General features: G+C 25.3%; 1 protein-coding gene and 1 long non-coding RNA gene across 2 annotated transcripts in view; one reads left to right on the forward strand and one right to left on the reverse strand.

Annotated features, from left to right (window-relative positions):
* Window positions 1-5820: 5820 nt before the first annotated feature.
* Window positions 5821-12453, reverse strand: LOC126905472 (uncharacterized). The gene is made up of 2 exons (XR_007704003.1): window positions 11711-12453; window positions 5821-5873 (listed from the first exon to the last, which is right to left on the reverse strand). It is a non-coding gene; the product is annotated as an uncharacterized LOC126905472 (long non-coding RNA).
* Window positions 12454-18471: 6018 nt separating this feature from the next.
* Window positions 18472-19781, forward strand: part of LOC126905467 (LHFPL tetraspan subfamily member 1 protein-like) — a 111848-nt gene continuing 110538 nt past the window's right edge. The window contains exon 1 of the mRNA XM_050685188.1: window positions 18472-18742. The gene's annotated coding sequence lies outside the window, so the exon portion shown is untranslated. The remainder of the gene's footprint in view (window positions 18743-19781) is intronic.

Below are 19781 nucleotides of genomic sequence, written 5' to 3' on the forward strand. Positions count from 1 at the left end.
ACAGTAAAAAGTCTCTTTTCTTTATATAACTCCTTAATTATTTTAATTCATTATACATTACGAAATTAATACAATCAGAAATCATTACTAAATGACAATTATAGATAAAATTATCTATAAAACATCAATATTTGCAGGTACACAGTATTGTTATTATCAATGATAGTAAGGCACATTGTTGTGAGTTTATAAATACACTAACTGACAATATAAAAAGTATAACAATTGATAGTCATAATTGATAATAAACAATCCGTGACTGTGACAGCAATGTCATAAAAAACCAATTAGCTACCTGTATTTGTAATACCTTGTGTACTATATATGTATATTAACTCAAAAATTTGAAACTTTAATTGTTTATATCCAATAAACGAATAAAGTTATATTAAAAATTCAAATACCATTTACTACTAAATTAAAAACTCAAATGTTTTATTAAATTCAAAAAATGTGTTTCCATTTAAAAAAACAAAGTTGATACCCTTACAAAGCATAAGGGATGAACTTAAAAAGTATTACATAGTTTTAATAATTCAAGAATAATGTGTAATTAAAGATAACCAAAAAAAAAAAAAAAAAGTTTAAATTATATTTATTCTGCAATTGAGTGTGTTATGATAAAAAAATCACCCTGTATATAGTTATATAAATTATCAAAAACAAAAAATATTTGTATTAATCACAATTATAAAGTTAAATCAAGTTGTTTTAAAAGTAATGAGAGTAACAAAGGTAAAACATTTGAGTTTGATAATGGATTGTACGAGATATGAAAGATGGAATTTTCATGTTCCTTATTTCCAAATGCGTTTAAGAACAATTATTTATATTTCTTATAGTTTAAACACAATTATTCCTAAAATCACTGTGTATCTTAAATTAAAGCTTATGCAATATTCTTTAATATGAAAAAAAAAATCGAACTTTATTTTGTTTTCATGGTGAAAACAAACATCAAAGTTATTAAAAAAAATACGTTTTTTTTTTAAATCACAATATTAAATATTAAATTATTAAATATCAATTTCATAGTATATTTTATTGCTATAATAAATATTTATTCATACATTACACTTATAAATAATAAAACATCTAATCAGAATATAAATCAGGAAATATAGGAGATATTAGAATAATTTACCAATTTTTTTTAATTAAACATCTACAGATTAGCATCGAAGCTTTTTTTATGATAGTGATTTTAATCACTGTCTGATATCATCTATACTGGACCCAACTATGCTACGTACCCACTGTGCTGGATTTTTTTTTCTTGATTTGCAAAAATCAAGTAGATATGATAATTGAATTAAAAATGTCAGAGTTTTGTTAACTTCAAATGCTTATAGTAAATAAAAAAATAAAACAAATTATTATCCATGACTACGTGTCTAATTATATTGACTTCAATAAAGAACATCAAGTAGATTGATCTTGTGTCTTGCCTAAAATATGTAATGATTTTAATCCAGAAAAAAACGTTGGTGCGACAACATAATACAGATACAATTATTTACTATAGGTAACACATAATGGGCAGCATAAATAACCTTTGCTATCCCTGATTTATTAAATTGATCGGTTTTTATTGTAACCAACCCAGTTACCTTAATTGAATAAACTACTAGATAAAATTTTCAAACTGAGTTTACAAGATAGATTTTTAATACACTTAGCAAATCATTATATAAATTCCATAAAATTTGGTCCGCGTAGCAAAAGTTGTGCCCGGTACAAATTTTTGATGCCTCCTCGAAATGAACCCCAGCGCACGCCTATAGGTATGCATTAGAATTCACCGTAGTTTTAATATCAATAAATTGAATTGACGACATAGGACACAGTAAACAAACGTTTGTATAAACGGATGTACAATACATCCGCCATTATAATGTGTACAGTGAATTCATTTTGAAATATTAGCATTATTAGTTAAGAAAATTAATTGTTTTAACTACTAAAAATAAAAGACATAAGCGATGAAATGTTGGAGTAATATTTTTCATGTTAACATTTTACATAGCAATAAGATGCAAGTTAAATAGAAATAAATTGGTCGGTATTTATTCTTAATACTAATGTCATAATAAAATGTGCATTAGTAAATAATAGTTAGACGTTTAAACTTATTAGAGAGAAAGCTCTTAAAAAACGTTTAAAAAAAATAACAATATTTAGCAAGTCTTGCTACAAGACAAAGCCCAAGGAATAAACAATTAAATTAAAAATATAATTTAGTCACTAAAAAATTCTATTCGTTCGATGTTCTAGAATAGTTATCGTTGTTAAATTTATATCGTAACTGATTCCATTACAACAGAGTCTATTAACTAAAATAGGTGTTTTTTTAAAATATACTAGTTTATCACTGGACACATTTTCATTATAATAAAAATAATTTTCNACAATAAATCCGCCATCAAATGTGTACAGTGAATTCATTTTGAAATATTAGTCTTATTAGTCAAGAAAATTAATTGTTTTAACTACTAAAAATAAAAGACATAAGCGATGAAATGTTGGAGTAACATTTTTCATGTTAACATTTTACACAGCAATAAGATGCAAGTTAAATAGAAATAAATTGGTCGGTATTTATTCTTAATACTAATGTCATAATAAAATGTGCATTAGTAAATAATAGTTAGACGTTTAAACTTATTAGAGAGAAAGCTCTTAAAAAACGTTTAAAAAAAATAACAATATTTAGCAAGTCTTGCTACAAGACAAAGCCCAAGGAATAAACAATTAAATTAAAAATATAATTTAGTCACTAAAAAATTCTATTCGTTCGATGTTCTAGAATAGTTATCGTTGTTAAATTTATATCGTAACTGATTCCATTACAACAGAGTCTATTAACTAAAATAGGTGTTTTTTTAAAATATACTAGTTTATCACTGGACACATTTTCATTATAATAAAAATAATTTTCTTAAATTATAACCACGTGTGAGATTTGGCAATCAGGACAAAAAATTTTCTGCACCAATGGAAAACATTTAAAACAAAATGTTCAACTACTAAATAATAGTTGGTACATCATAATTATTATCGATAAAATTGTCATATTGTAATGATTATTCATAGTAAATTATTATTCATATAAGGTGTTCAAATTAAATGACTTTTCAATGGAAAATTTTAAAGCTCGTACAATGCGACACATCTTTCTGAATATGTTGGCAAAGTACACCCGCTTTCCTTAAATTTTCAAAATTATAGCGCGTACTAGCGACATAACTGTCTCGNCCACTAAAAAATTCTATTCGTTCGATGTTCTAGAATAGTTATCGCTGTTAAATTTATATCGTAACTGATTCCATTACAACAGTCTATTAACTAAAATAGGTGTTTTTTTAAAATATACTAGTTTATCACTGGACACATTTTCATTATAATAAAAATAATTTTCTTAAATTATAACCACGTGTGAGATTTGGCAATCAGGACAAAAAATTTTCTGCACCAATGGAAAACATTTAAAACAAAATGTTCAACTACTAAATAATAGTTGGTACATCATAATTATTATCGATAAAATTGTCATATTGTAATGATTATTCATAGTAAATTATTATTCATATAAGGTGTTCAAATTAAATGACTTTTCAATGGAAAATTTTAAAGCTCGTACAATGCGACACATCTTTCTGAATATGTTGGCAAAGTACACCCGCTTTCCTTAAATTTTCAAAATTATAGCGCGTACTAGCGACATAACTGTCTCGATATATCTAGCTACGTACTGCCCGCCATTTTCTGATAACTTTAAGTCATGATTCATAATGAGAAGTGTACGTGTTATACGCTTCTAATGTATTATTAAAACACAACTCAATAAATCATAATGATATTTTTCAAGAAGTTATTTAAATATTTAGTTCATAGTACCAATTTTACTTGATCAAGCATTTATTACATGCTAAATCAATTAGTGCACATNTAATCAGGACAAAAAATTATGTGCACCAATGGAATACATTTAAAACAAAATGTTCAACTACTAAATAATAGTTGGTACATCATAATTATTATCAATAAAATTGTCATATTGTAATGATTATTCATAGTAAATTATTATTCATATAAGGTGTTCAAATTAAATGACTTTTCAATGGAAAATTTTAAAGCTCGTACAATGCGACACATCTTTCTGAATATGTTGGCAAAGTACACCCGCTTTCCTTAAATTTTCAAAATTATAGCGCGTACTAGCGACATAACTGTCTCGATATATCTAGCTACGTACTGCCCGCCATTTTCTGATAACTTTAAGTCATGATTCATAATGAGAAGTGTACGTGTTATACGCTTCTAATGTATTATTAAAACACAACTCAATAAATCATAATGATATTTTTCAAGAAGTTATTTAAATATTTAGTTCATAGTACCAATTTTACTTGATCAAGCATTTATTACATGCTAAATCAATTAGTGCACATATTTTTCTTTTTTAATTCATAAAAAATTTACATACAAGGGTGCTACCTACAATCCTCTTTATGATCAAAATCAACTAAAATTTAATTTATTTTTATTTTTTCATTGTTTAATACCTTAAAAAAACAATACATTCATATCCGATAGCGGTGAATCACTGTTATAAAACATTTCAATGACAATGTGAGTTCAACTATTGGCACCCCGAGACTTAACAATTTCATAGTAAAAATAAACCATTATCTAGTACGTATAAGCCATTGAAGTAACTAGAACAATAATTTTTGAGAAAATAAATTTTATTTTCTAAAAAGTACTTTTAAACAATATATATCACATTAAGATAGAAAAGTGGCCATATATGGAAATTAAAATTAGACACTTAGGTATAATTCAAAATATTTTATTATCGATCTAAACATGCATAAATAAACTTAAAATTTAATGTAAACTTAATAAGCATGTTTTTTATTTCATTTATGGTAATATGCCAAAAGAAACAAACTCGTCGTTGTTCGATAACTTTTTATATGTTATGTTTCAGAATATTGCAATAAAAATACCGAAGAAGATTAATATTAATAATTATCAACAGACTGATGACACAGAATAAAAATTTAAGTTATATATACAATCGATACTTGGTTTTCATAGTTCTCTATCCAAAACCCAAATTTTGAAGAAAAGCAGCTATTTGAAGTAAAACATACTTTAATATGACAATATATGTGGCTAATGAAAAATATAAAGATTCAAACACATGTTATAAAAAACATGGAATTAAATCAAAGATGAATTTTCGATATGGCCTTATGAGTAAAATCAGAAAGAAAAATTTTTTATTTAAAATGAGATATAAACATCAACAAGTAGTTTGGATAAACGTGAGGAAAGAGAAGAAGAATATAAAAATCAACAGCTAAAATTTAACAAATTGTTTTATTTTGAAGAAAATCTAATAATTGCGTAGGTGTTTTTTAAATTTTTAATTAGCTCAGTTCGGACCACGTCGTGCCTCAGTGCGTAAGTATTGGGGGGGGGGTTCAATCAAACCTCGGTATTTAAGCATTCGAAAGTGCATTTGGTTCCGTTAAGCAGTAACGTTAGGATACACAGGTTTTGCAGTTCTCTCTAGCACAAACAGTATATTTTAAGAAAAGACATTAAACAAAAATATAAAATAAAATAAAAAACTATTTAATAATAAGAAAAAAAAGACAAAAAACAGTAAAAAATTAAATTATTTAATGTTATAAAACAAACCAATACAATATTTTTCAAGGCGATACGTTTATTATTTTAACCTTTGTTATGGTATTAGCTTTTTAATTAAAAAATAATCGAAAAATCACTAGGTATTTCTTTATACTTACTCTCCTCACTGTTGTCTTCTTACATTATATATTTCAAGTCAAGTGGTAGACCTATATAAAAAATTTAAATTAAATTAAAATTTTCATACATAGGTTTAAAGTAAATTCAATAATGTATATTATCACTATAGAAACTATTAAAGCTTATTTATTTAAATACTATATTCAAAAAAAATAACATAAAATCTAGTAAATAGAAATTTTAGAGTAAAAACCCTTGCCAAAAAAAAACCAAACGGGCTTATTCGTTTTTGAATGGATAATAAAAACGATTCCCGAGATAAAAAGTACACGACTCTGAAATTGACATCAAACAAGATGACTCAAAATTAGTATTATCTAATTATCGATACGCCAAAATTTCCACCCACCACGTTCAAATTTACAGTTATATCTATATAGTATATATATAGGGTGTTCAGTAAGTCATACTTGATCATAATCACTAAAGCGCTTCTATCCCAACTACTTGTGATAAAAAAAGTTCAATAATAAAGAAATAATCTAGTGTTACAGTACGTATTAACACGCTTTTATTAGTTTCACGTGTATGTTGTTTGTTGTTTGTTGTTNTTTTTTACATTTACATAGGACTTGTAATATTAGGTAGCTGTAAACAATCATATTTTTGGTAGACAAACTCAAAAATATAAATTAAACATTAATAGTCAAATTTGAACTTCATTCAATTTTATATTTAAGTAATGAACTGAAATCAAATTTAAAATAAAAACGTACTTTTACCCCATTAATGAGATAAAAGCACAATTATTTATAAGTAAGTTTTAACGAACAAAATAAAAAATAATTGATAAGGTTTAACCACCAGGTTTTTTTACTCGAAATAATAATACAATGAAAAAGTTTATTGAAATTAGCAAATTTTCAATTCAATTTAATACAATAAAAAAAAAAAAAAAAACCCAGCACAGGGGGGTCGTGGCACAATTGTGACGTGGTATAGTTGGATCAAGTATAATGATATCTGACAGTGATTAAAATCACTATCAAAAATAAACGCTTCGATGCAAATCTTTAGATAGTGTTTAATTTTAAAAAAATTGGTGTTTTATTCCAAAAGCTACTTGATNGCAGAAAAAAGGTGAAATTTACAAAAAAAATATACCAAATAATAGGTAAAGACATCAAGCATCTATATAAAAAAAAATTATATTCATATGTTCATTTTTGAAAAAGTTACGGCACATTTTAGTAAAAAAAATTGAAAAAATTTCGAAAATTAGCGATTTTTAAATTTGTAATTTTTTTGGAGGTTTCCCCCATTTACGGGGAACGAGGGAAATTTTTTCAATTTTTAAGGGTAATGTCTTCGACTAGATACGATTTGTGATCTTTTGACGTATCGTTGAAAGAAATCGGTTCGGTGATAGCTGAGAAAAAGTAGTAACAGAAAAAAAAAAAAAAACACATCATAGTAAAACCAATACCTTCTCAGCTTCGCATCGAAGCTAAAAATACAGTTACAAAAATATTGTAATAAAAATTATTAGATTAATTATTTAAATTCAATAAAATAATGTAAAAGTGTTATTTATTTTCTAATAAGTATAAAATATATTCTTTTAGAGCTATATTGTATTTTTACCCCAATATTTTTTCTTATATATACCCTTCATTCTACTATGACTAGATTACGTGCGAAAATAAAACTGTCATTATTCAATATTTACTCATAAAAATATTCTAATAATAAACTAACTCAAATAAATTGTTTAATAAACATAAGATAGTATTTCAACTTTGAAACATACATGTATTTAAAATATCAGTTAAAAACTAAAAAACATAGAAAATATTTAACACAAAAATAATCACTAGGCAATAATATAAGGGATATAAGAAAGTATTTTTTTGACTTTTTAACATTTTATATCTATTTAAAAAATATTATATAAATGTTACTTAAATTCAAACTAAAAATCAAAAGTTCACCTTTATTCTTTTTATTTTTTAAATATTTTCTCGTAAACGTCATTTTTCAAAATGCACTACCGCTCAACTCTTTAATGAAATCTGATGAAGGCAAGAGTACCCAAACTATTTAAAGGTATATAACTACTACAAAATACATTGGTATACACCTTGACCAAAAACTTAACAGGCCACATCATATAAACTCTACTAAAATCAAACTCTTTATAACCAAGCGTTTTCTACACTGTAATCAAAACTTTCACTTCATACAAAATGCTACTTAAACAACTATGGACATATGGAATTCAAATGAGGCGTTCAAATTTCCAAAAAAAAAAAAACGATCTTAAAATTCAGACTATACAAAATAATCACAAATGCAACACATTACGTTTCAAACTATTCCTTACATTCAGACTTACAACTAAAGACAGTATTGCTATTTCCTAAAGAACATTACACTCGATACCACCATTTCCTTCTTAACCATTCTAATTCTTTAGTAAAGGATCTCACTATACCCATAATACCTACCTGGCAATCCTTCTAAAAGACTAAGAAGGTAGTAGTGCAAAGATCTTCTTATTCCACAATAATTAATAAAATTAAAAAAAAAAAATTCGAACTACTCAATAATATCACTTTAAAAAGAGTATTGTCAGAAGGCTGCTTCTCTTCTCAAAATAATCATGTCAAAAAATCAGTATTATTTTTTATGCTTATTGTACTAATTTTATAGATTGTATAAATCAAATAAAAATAAAAATATTTTGGAAGTATTTACTTACTGAGAGAAAACAAAATAAAAACAAGTAGTTAAAAAAATACTTTGGATAAATATATATAATAAACTTATAAAAAAATTATCTAATTAAGAAAAGGAGAAGTAGGGCCGAAAAAAGTCTAGTAATAAAAATAATAACACCCACTTCACTACTAGTCATTGTCAATAATTTCTGGAAAACAGGTTCAACAGTTGTTATGGATCAGTTAGTTTTTTAACTACGTCATTTTCTATTTTATAAGATAGTTAAATATGTTGCCATTAAAAAAAAAGGTTGGCTCCTCTATAAGACATATAGATTAACATAAAAATTTTTTCAGAACAGATGAATAGATTCTATATAATATATATTATAACTAAACATTTCTGAAATAACAAATGTCAGTTTTTTAATCGATCAGTCTATATACAGCGATCTCTTGTGTGGAAATTCATTATGAAAATAACACTAACTGATACAACTAGATAGCGTAATATCTATTACACTTCCTGAAAGAATATACAAAACGTATTTTCTTGTAAACATTATTTTTATTATTATACAGTATTACATAATATTATTAGAATTTTTATGATAATATTTAATTAAATTACCTTTTATAATTTCCAGATCACTACAAAATAATAGATTACGAGAACCATCATTTTTAAGTTAAAATTATATTTGCTGAGAATTGAGGCAAATTACAAATGTACAACTTATGTAATTAAAAAAAAAAATGTTTTTTAATGTAAATAAAAATAAAATTTTCTTTGTGTTAAAAAATGAATGATTATAATTGATAACTATATTTTATTTTAAATAAAAAATAACAATTACAAATGAATAATTTGAACTATAATTCTTAATTAATATACACCACTACAAATATTTCTAACATGTGCACATACACACAGATCATGTATTATTAGCATAAACTCGATGCTTAAGACGACTTCATCTATAATAATTACCTTAAATAATTTTGTTAACATTTTTTACTTGCTTTAAAAACTACTAAAAATTTAAGAATTTCTATTCATACCATTAGTATATGAGTATAATAAGAGTGTTAATATAATTTTTATGTTTATCATTAAAATAACCCAAAAGTTTTTTTTTTTTAATGTCTAATTTCATTTAAAAATGTTCAACAAATATTTGAAAATTATACTTTGGTACAAAAAGGGCATTTTCAATTTTTTTTTTTATATTTTAAAATTGCTATGTTTTTTTTTTAATTAAGAAAGGTTATAAAAAACCAACCACACATAAAAAAAACTTTTTCTACTGAATTTTTGAAAATATTGCAGGTTGATCGACAAATTTTAATCTGTATCAAATTAAAGTTTTTGATATGTACAACGTAATTAAAAATAAAAACTTAAAAAATAGTGAACAAATAAATTATAAATTTTGAGCATTTCTCAACAATGAAATATTGTTTCCACATTTATCACAAATTACTGAACTTTAACATACAGTAACTGTTCGGAAAAAACAATTAAAAAAATTCTTATTATTAAATTAAGGGATACCTAATCTAGATATAACCTTAAAAGGTTATACCTGTCGTTGCTGGAAGTTATAAGTCTAACAGGCTTAAAAGTAATAATAATAAGTACATCTATTTGATATACTATCAAAAGTATACTAAAAATATCAATCATAATTATGATTGATATTTAATTAATTATAATTAATTAAAATTCATAATGGCACAACAAAAAATTTTATAATGGAGGGCGTAATAAAATTTTTTACTATATTCCATATTTTGGACGTTTTTTTTTTTTGATCATCACTTCATTTTTAAATGAATATTGCCAACTATAGAAGGGACCATAGTCCGCTTCCATTCAAGGGGACTAAAGCTATCCAAGGTTACATAAATGCAAAGCATAATATGCTTTATAATCATTTATGATTGATATTTTAAGTATGTGCTAAGATATTAGGTTAGCACCAATTTTTAAATAGGTGATGCATTTCTACTGCTTTTCTTTATACGAGTTAACCTTTGTTTTTAAAATTTTATATATTAAGTGTTCCGTAAGTAAGGGAAACGAGNTAAATTTTATATATTAAGTGTTCCCTTAAGTAAGGGAAACGAGTCGGTTGTTACAAACAATTAAAACAATAGAAACTCGTTTCGCTACTTACTGAACACTCTGTATCATAAAATAGTTAACTTAGTGAAATTCGTCTATTTCTCATTTTAATTTAATAAACTGTTTTAAAATATTTACAGGACTAAATAATTTATAATTTCTAAACAATTCATTTTAGTCCTACACTAGTTTTGAATGACTTTTTTAAACATTCAAAACTCATTCAAAACGACTTAAAAGTTTGTAAGACGACTTTTCAGTACATTTACTGAATTTACAAAATAAAATAGTAGAACATCAAGCAATCTCAAATAAGTTACTAACTTAATACAATTTAACAAGTCGACTCGTTTTCCTCATTAAGAAGATTAATTATATAACTTACAATTATATTAACTATTAAAATCATGAACAGATTTTGGTATTAATGAAAATTGTTAATAACTTGATAATAATTGTTATCCAATATACATTTGTTTTAAGCAACCAATAATCTATATGATTTATTTTATGTATACGAAATAACCCCAACCAAATATATTAGACTATATATATTAGTAATAAATATATTACTTTACCATAATGTTAGACTATAACAATTAGAAAACTTAAATACATTTACAATTTGCACTGTATTGATAACTCAAATAAAATATCCTATTAATTAACTTAATGAAATATAATATTAGATGGAGTAACTGTGGACTAAGAGTTAACAGAAAATTGTATCGTGTCTATGACAACGATATAAACAAAGCTCGAAAAAAAACATTTTTATACGAATTAATAATCGTTTAATCTTCTGCAAGTCTGTATAAAAACTCCTTTAGCTAAAATATAAAATTTTTGCAGGTCTAAAATTTAATATATTTATATACTTGACGATAGGCGATATAAAAACTAATATAATTTAAGATATACGAGGTTTATAAAGTTAAAAATGAAAAATTCTTTAAAAACTATAATGTACATAATACATATATATATATATATATACAATGTATATATTATAATATAATATTTATTATATGTATAAAACATAAAAAATGTATATATTTAGTTCGGCTGAAATACTCACAAAAATTGAACAATTTTAATCATAATCCGTTTTCCATTAGCAAAAGTGGAGACATAGGAATGGCGAATTCACCAGACCCGTTGGCTTTCAACACACATAAGCCCACAGTCAGTGGTACTAGCTACACATTTTTTAATCATCGACGCCAATTGACAAATCGTGATTTTTATAGGCAAATTTAAAACCACTGACGCCGAGATGATGAAAAGAAAACTTTAAGTAATCTACAATTTCTAAACTACTTACTGAAAATATTGGTAGTTAATTGCGACACTTACTAAGCACAACGATGTACCTCCTTGCAAATAAAATTAATTTTTTTAAAATAGGTATGTGCCACCGTGAATTAAATGTACATAAAAAAACTTCTATTAAACTAAACAAATTAAATAAAACCGATAGTTAATGTTTTCAAAAACACAAAAAATATATGACGTTCAACGACAATGAGAAAATTAACGGGCACAACACGCAAAGGGAAAGTCTTAAAGCGAATAAGTAGATCATTTATCATATGCGACTACACCGAGCAGTGAAAACAAAGGACGCGATAACGAACAAGTTTAATCGTGTCGCATCGACAACAACGATGGCGTTGATTTTTCTGTTTTACACATAAAATTTCTTGAAGGTCATAGCTGTGGTAGGTACGTTGTAAGGGCCGTGCACTTGTATGTTGCCGTCGCGTACATGGCGAGACGATAAGGCAATTGGTATTATACTGACTATTTTTAGAAAAATTCCCAACATTAACAATTTATTTTTGGTGTATTACCTAACAAAAACCATTAAATTACTTTGAAGGCCATGTTGTTTTCATGAATATTATGCTCTACTCGGTAGAAATAATTCCTACAAATGATCAGGGTATTTGAAATTTGAATATTTCATGTTAGTATATTAGTTAAATAGAACTTAGAAACACTTAAGGATTAAGCAAACAAAAATACATCTAGCTACGTTATTACACGTGTAAAGTTTGAAAATGTATAAACTGCAAATATAGAACTTAAAAGACGGTCAAATAATACATGCAAATTACTTAAGATAACGTACCAAAATAAACAATTCCTTACAACATTTGTTTTTATAATAATTGTTAAAACTTAATTAAAGCTAATAAAATATAAGGTATGAATTATAGACGAATCCATAAGGGTAACCCTTATGGATTGTGTGTCAATCTTAAATCTATTGAAAATTAGTCCTACAGTAATTTAGTAAATGGCATAATTTATAGAGATAGTGGGTCAATTATGCGTGACAACTAACTACACTTTAGAAAAATATGATCATTTTTTTTTAATATTAAATACTATTAGCCACAAGTAATCAATTCTTATTATATTTTCATAAATTGGTCCAACTTTTTAAGCATTTAAAATAAAAGTGATTAAAAATTTAATCATTAAATACCAAATGAATAAAATTTTTAAGCCTATAACCATTTTTCATTAATAAAACACAATGGACATTTCAAAAATCTGTACATATAAAAAAAGATAAATGGTTATTCAATTTAGCATGTATTTTTATTAGCTTAGAAATTTTACTGAGCCTTTATTCTTTTGTTAATATATACACACACTGAGTATGTTTTCTAACTCAGTAATCGATTTTTGTTAAGTTCTTAAATACCATTAACATTGTATCACAGCCTTTGCACTTAAAAGTTTTAAGACGTTTGAATTATTAACCAGTTGGAAACTATAAGTAAATTACCAGAATTTTCATATACTTTTTTAATATAAACTTAGAATTTTTAAATATTTTTATAAAATTTTAACAATAGTGACAATAATGCTAGTGATACACATAGGAAATTTTATGAGATAATGAATAAACCAAGTAACATTATTATATTCAATCCACTAACTTAAAAATACAACCGTTAATCAACTAAAAATATTCTTAAAAATTTATCGAATAATTTATGTACATAAGGTGTAGCTACTAAAATAATCTAAAACCATCAGACCAGTGCCTATCAAAGAATCAGAAATTAAGATTAATCAATGATTAAGTCTATTAATTATTACAGACGATTATTGCTACTCTTATACAATACACGTTCAGGGTAAATATGATATTCATGTTTAATCATTTAAAAACAGACATCTCAACTCATCAATAATTAGAAACAAGATTTTTTTTAATTTTTAGGTGTTAAAAGAAAAAAATCATTATTTTACGGTTTTTCTATTTGATATTTAAGCGTTTGGCTTCATAAGTTAGTGGTCACTATTTCTGACATTTAAGAATAATTCAATTTATTCAAAATAATTTTTATTGTTTAAATAACAATAATTATAATAAGTATATATATAACGTAGTTACACAAGAAAAATAATTATTAAGTCAGGACTTACGATTTATTTAAAAAAAAAAAAATTTGGTAATATTTTCATATTAGTTTTTGTAATAAATTAAAAAAATTACTTATAAACTATAAAAATTTAAATTTGTGTAACTAAGCTGAGATTTAAATTTAAATGATATAATTTCATCATTCTTTTAATTTTTTTTATTTACAATATTTTTATAATATAGAAAATTTATATACAAAGAAATAGATTAGTCTTTTATTAACTATTTTTTTACTTATATCACATTAAAAATGATAAATTTCACAAATGATGATAATTATGTATTTACTTAAATACTGAATTGTTAATAAAAAATTACGAAAACTACTTTTTTTTTAGTTAAGAACAAAATTAAGTTAAAATTTTGTGAAATGAATTTAATAAAAGTGTAATAATTAAAAACTACATAAGCGTTAAAAGTAAGAATTACTGAGATATAATAAAAAAATTATTTTTTTTAAAAGTTTCAAAAATTAAAGTACCAACTTACAAAAATTGAGATAAATAATTTATCACAATGAAACAATTATTGTTTTAATAACTTTGTTTTGGGGATGTTTGTATAATTATTTGAAGTTAAATCATAGTTTTTTGTTTAACTTGATGTGAAAATATTAGTGTCTATTTGTATGCTGTTTTTAATAAACATCGAATTTGACGAAATTTACTTAATTGTGTAATTATATTAAACAAAGAGTAAAATTTATTGTGTATAAATTTGGAAAGTAAAAACTCATTATTTGAGTCACTAGTTTGCATTAATAAAGTATAATGCATAAGAGATAATAGAAGAAAAATGTCAAACTATTTTCCTAAAAAATGCACATAACTCTTTTTACACCAAGTCATCGACATTTTCATTATTTTTAGAATGAAAACGTTACAACAAGGCGTTTGTACATTTTTAAATATACGAGCGCTATACCGTTTAACCATACGCTTGTTTTTGTTTATGAATTATTTATACTCAAATAGTGTGTGTGTATTTGTTTAGGATGCACGTGATGAACTCTGTTGAAAAGTGACAAGAGTGAACTAGTCTGTTTTTGATAAAGATTTTGAGTAAATCATCCAGAAGTTTTTTGTGCCAGGAAACTCGGGCGTCGTAATAGCCACCTTCATCAGACGCGTTGGTATCCTTGGAATGTTACGGAGAGTCGGCCACTGCTGACGGAGTTTATATTATTGCTTCCATATAACGCAGCTCAACTCCAGTATTATGTTGTGTACGGTTTAGTCATTCCGCTCGATTATCGTCTATTTATAATGAAAGTACTGCCTTGCGCGGGGGTGTGGTGTCTTTGATGACGTCCCTCGATTTTCATGCCCATACCGTAATGACCGGCGTCTAAAATTAACACTACGGTTCCTCGGCGTACATCTAACGCATTAGCGTGCTAATGCTATAGAGAGTCGCCTGTCACAGATGTGTTCCGGCGCACTTTTTGGGTGGGGGGTGGTCTTAAGTTTGCGTTTTTGATGAAAGTGTTATTAATTAGTCGCAGTTTGAAACGAATTAACACTCCGTCAGTCATTATTACAAATATAACTCCGCTGTTTCTTACGTACTGAAAGTTGACCGGATGGCAAAATTGAACCGACGCCAATACGCCACACGGTTTAGAGTTTAGTTTCATTAACACCAAGGACATGACATGTCCACGAAACACATTGTTTTCGTGTTAATTGTACAACAAAACTGCAATATACGGCGTGTTCTGTAAGTAAGGAAACGGGTCAATTATTATAAACAACGAGAACAATAGAAACCTGTTTCCATACTTACTGAACACACTCTGTATGCACACAACTCGTAGAACAATCGTTACACGTTTGTTTCGCACTATGTAGTAGACGAATTATTGTGTAACTCGAGTTTCGTCGTATACATCGCGCAACTTCAAGAGCTAAGACGTATTAACGACAACATCCAGTCGTTTCAATTAGCTCGAGCTTATGCACATAAACCAAAAGTTGGCTCTAAACGCTATAACGGTTTTAATGATTTATGCACTACTCGTATAAGTGCCATATATGTTTGTTCATTGTTTATATATGATAAATAGCACAAAATGATCAGATACATAACTAGATGAAACACAAATATTTCATATGTTTAGAGTTGTCCTTATTTGTCAACTTAAATAGTCTTAAGTACTAAAAGAATATGTCATTTCACTAATTAAAATATTGAAATTAAAATTAAAATCAGTAAAACAATAAATAATAAGAAATAGAGTACAATAATGCAGTGGCGTGCATACGGAGTTTTGTGTTCCAAACCTCCTCCCAAAAAGCCAAACATTTATTTTTAATGTTTCTTGTTGAATTGTAACGCTTTTAAATTTAGATATTCAAATATGATACTTAAATATTATTAAGTGTTATTATTATATAATAACATTGTTACATAATAAATATTAATTTATGCGCGTTTATTGTGAATTGTTCACGCCAGTTCTATACGTAAAAATACTAATTCTCATTAATTTTATCGATTTGGTTATTCTATAGTAAACTCATAAACAAAATTTATAAATATTACCTATTTATAACATGTGATGTATACCCAGAAATGAAGTATAATTTGTCAACGATGAAAACAATATATTATTCTCAACGATATGTAATGTCGTCTAATTATTATTCATATTTTTTGCTATTAATGTTCATGCATGAACATTTACTATTTTCATGTTTAATAGTTATCCGTCAATAATTAAGCTGTTTAACAATTTAGATTTGATATAATAATTATTAATATTATATGTAATTTGATATCGTGAAAAAATGTAGTATTTAAAATTTATAATAATATAATTAATATTAATTTCTTTATAATAAAATTAAAGAAGTGTTTTGTGTAAATTGTAATTGTAAAATGTAATTTTTTTCATCCTTCCTAGAACAAATTTTAATGTACACCACTGCATTAAAGTATTACTTTGGGAACAAGATAAAACGTAAGTAAATAAAATATTTTAAAACAGAACTAAAAAATTCAAACATTTTTAATAAATCATAATTAAATCCTGAAATATAGGCTAATACTTTGTTATAATCTATTCATATTTAACATATTTGTTGTGATTTTGTTAAATAAATCAAACCGTTTTAGTTAATATTTTTCTTTAACTATTTTATATCATATTAATGATTCAATTACAAATCAAATAATTTCATAGTTCTTTGTTCTTTTTAACTTTATTAGAGTTTTATTCTTTGCAAAGTATTAGAGTCCATAGATTATTTTGGAAACATTCTCAAATTGAAAAAAATAAGGAGAACATAACAAAGCAATTACTTATGAAATAAATGAGTAACATTCTGCTATGTAATGTTTTCCCATTTTCCTCTAATCTTACCCTATTCTTAAACTTAAGGCTGGTTTGCAGAGTATTTACTAATCTACAGTTAATAATGTACTTTCGGACTTTCAAAAGTATCAATTACTTCATAGGTGATTTGTTTTATGCACACAATCATTCTTGAGTATTTTCTAATTCTAACTTCTGTCGTCTTTAATACAAGCTATAATTTGTATCATTTAAGAGTTCCTGATCTTTAAAAACTTATTTTGTGATATTAAATTTTTAGCTAATTTTCCAACACTATTTATGATCTAAAATAATAATTGTATTGTATATTATAAATTATTAACTTTTTCAATGTAATTTTTTTATTAAAAAAAATATGTATTTTTTAAATTTAAAAAGAATTTAATCATAAGAAGTTGAATAATTTTTTTGAACACATTAATAGATCTTAATAATATTTAAGTAAACACCGGATATTTTGTGTAAACTTTATGTTTTTAATGGTTACCATAAAATATTCTATAAATATTTTTCAATATTACAAAAGGACAGAGTGAACATTCATTAGATATTTTATTAATTTAACACCAGTGGGCTGGAGCCGGAAACTAAGGGTTTTCTGACCCTTAGTTTCCAGATTTAGTGTAAAAATAAATTAAAGGAAAATATAATCTCTTCATTAGAAATATTACCTGAACATAATTTTAAAGTTAACTTTGGATTTTAACACACTTATGATACCAAACTATAAATGCGAAGTGGCTAAAAAACTTATAGTGAGGCTAGTTTCATCTGATTTATCTTATAACACCTTTTACCATTATACAATACACAATACAGCTAAATCATAATCTAAAAAGAAAGTAATATTTAAGCACAATTTTTGTAAACGGACCAATTTTAATTATAATTTATTTTTATTATTGTACTAGTAATGGTAAGATATTAGAAAATTATTTCTATTTCCTAAAAATAAAAATTATACATTTATGGCTGTTGCGCATAGTTTTAAATGAGCGGTTCCATTTTGCCAGCGTTGTCAACAGTGGTGCTATTTCATCGAATGAAAGGGATTTTACCGACAGTAACCATACAACAGAAGGACGTGACGCACGTCCCTACCAACCGATCGCCATTAATCGCACGTGCAATGAGTCGGGATATTTTAATTTTTTTTGATGCATAAAATAATGTAAATGGCGCGTTTATGATTAAAAAGCGTTTAAAGTTAAAACTTGAAACAGTTTAAGATTTACTATTATTTATAGTTTCGTTTTAGTATAACCGCCGTCGGTATTTGAATTTCGAGTAGAATTTGAATATTTCTAGTAGAAGACAAACAACACAAGGTAATGAAAATGAAATTTAATTAAAATTTATGCGTTTCTTTCAGTTGAATTTATTATAAACGATTTAATATCATAAATCACGAATGAGTAATAGAAATTAATTTAGTACTTTTTGAATTTAAAAGTTTGTTCTTAAGCGCTCAACTATAAACTGTTGTCATGGTTTTGAAATATTCCTTAGTGTTTATACATTATTTAAAAGGGCGATCATAAAATATGAAAGCTCTGTTACCTGTGGTATTTTGCTGTTTGTCAATTAGTTGTTTCTATTCAAATCACAATACATCTTGAAATTATATCAAAAACTATTTTTTCATTGGTGATATTTTGTATGCATGTTTGCAATTTCAACATACCTCTCTTCTATGTATTTATTCTCAAGTATCCAATGAATTTTATGAATGATTGAATTATGATATTATAATAATAATTATATAATGAATATAAAATACAAAAATTAAATAGTCCTTGAAATTGTGAAGTAATGTTTTAACAGCAATGAATTGTAAGAATTTGAGTTAACTGATAAAAAAAAAAGTTCAATTAATTTAATTCGCTGCAGTTCGGTTGTCTTATTTGTTTTACTACAGTTGTGTGACAATAAAAAATAAAATTGTCCTACTGCTTTTAAGGTTTGCATTGTTAGAATTAAACTTAAATATCCTATCATTAAGTTTATTATTACTAATGGAATAATTAGGTATCTTATTATTTATTTTAAAAACTAAATTAAATTCTTTTAACTTTATAAAAAAATGATTATTTGATTTAATATATAAGATGATGAAATCTTTGTCATTAAATTGTCTAGTAATTTTATTTATTGATATTTGTGTATGTATAAATTTATACTTATAAACATTATCACCATAGATTATGTACATTTTATTTTTATAATATTATAAAATGAGTTTTTTAGAAGCACTGTTGCGAAGATAGAGACCATTTCATAGTTATTATGAATTATATGAAAATACATAACCAAGATAGCATTTTGAAACCGTGTTTACAGTTGCATAAAAAAACTGAAAAAGTAATA

The sequence above is a fragment of the Daktulosphaira vitifoliae genome, unplaced genomic scaffold, assembly GCF_025091365.1.
Source record: "Daktulosphaira vitifoliae isolate Bord-2020 unplaced genomic scaffold, ASM2509136v1 Scaffold_4, whole genome shotgun sequence".
NCBI classification, from domain to species: domain Eukaryota; kingdom Metazoa; phylum Arthropoda; class Insecta; order Hemiptera; family Phylloxeridae; genus Daktulosphaira; species Daktulosphaira vitifoliae.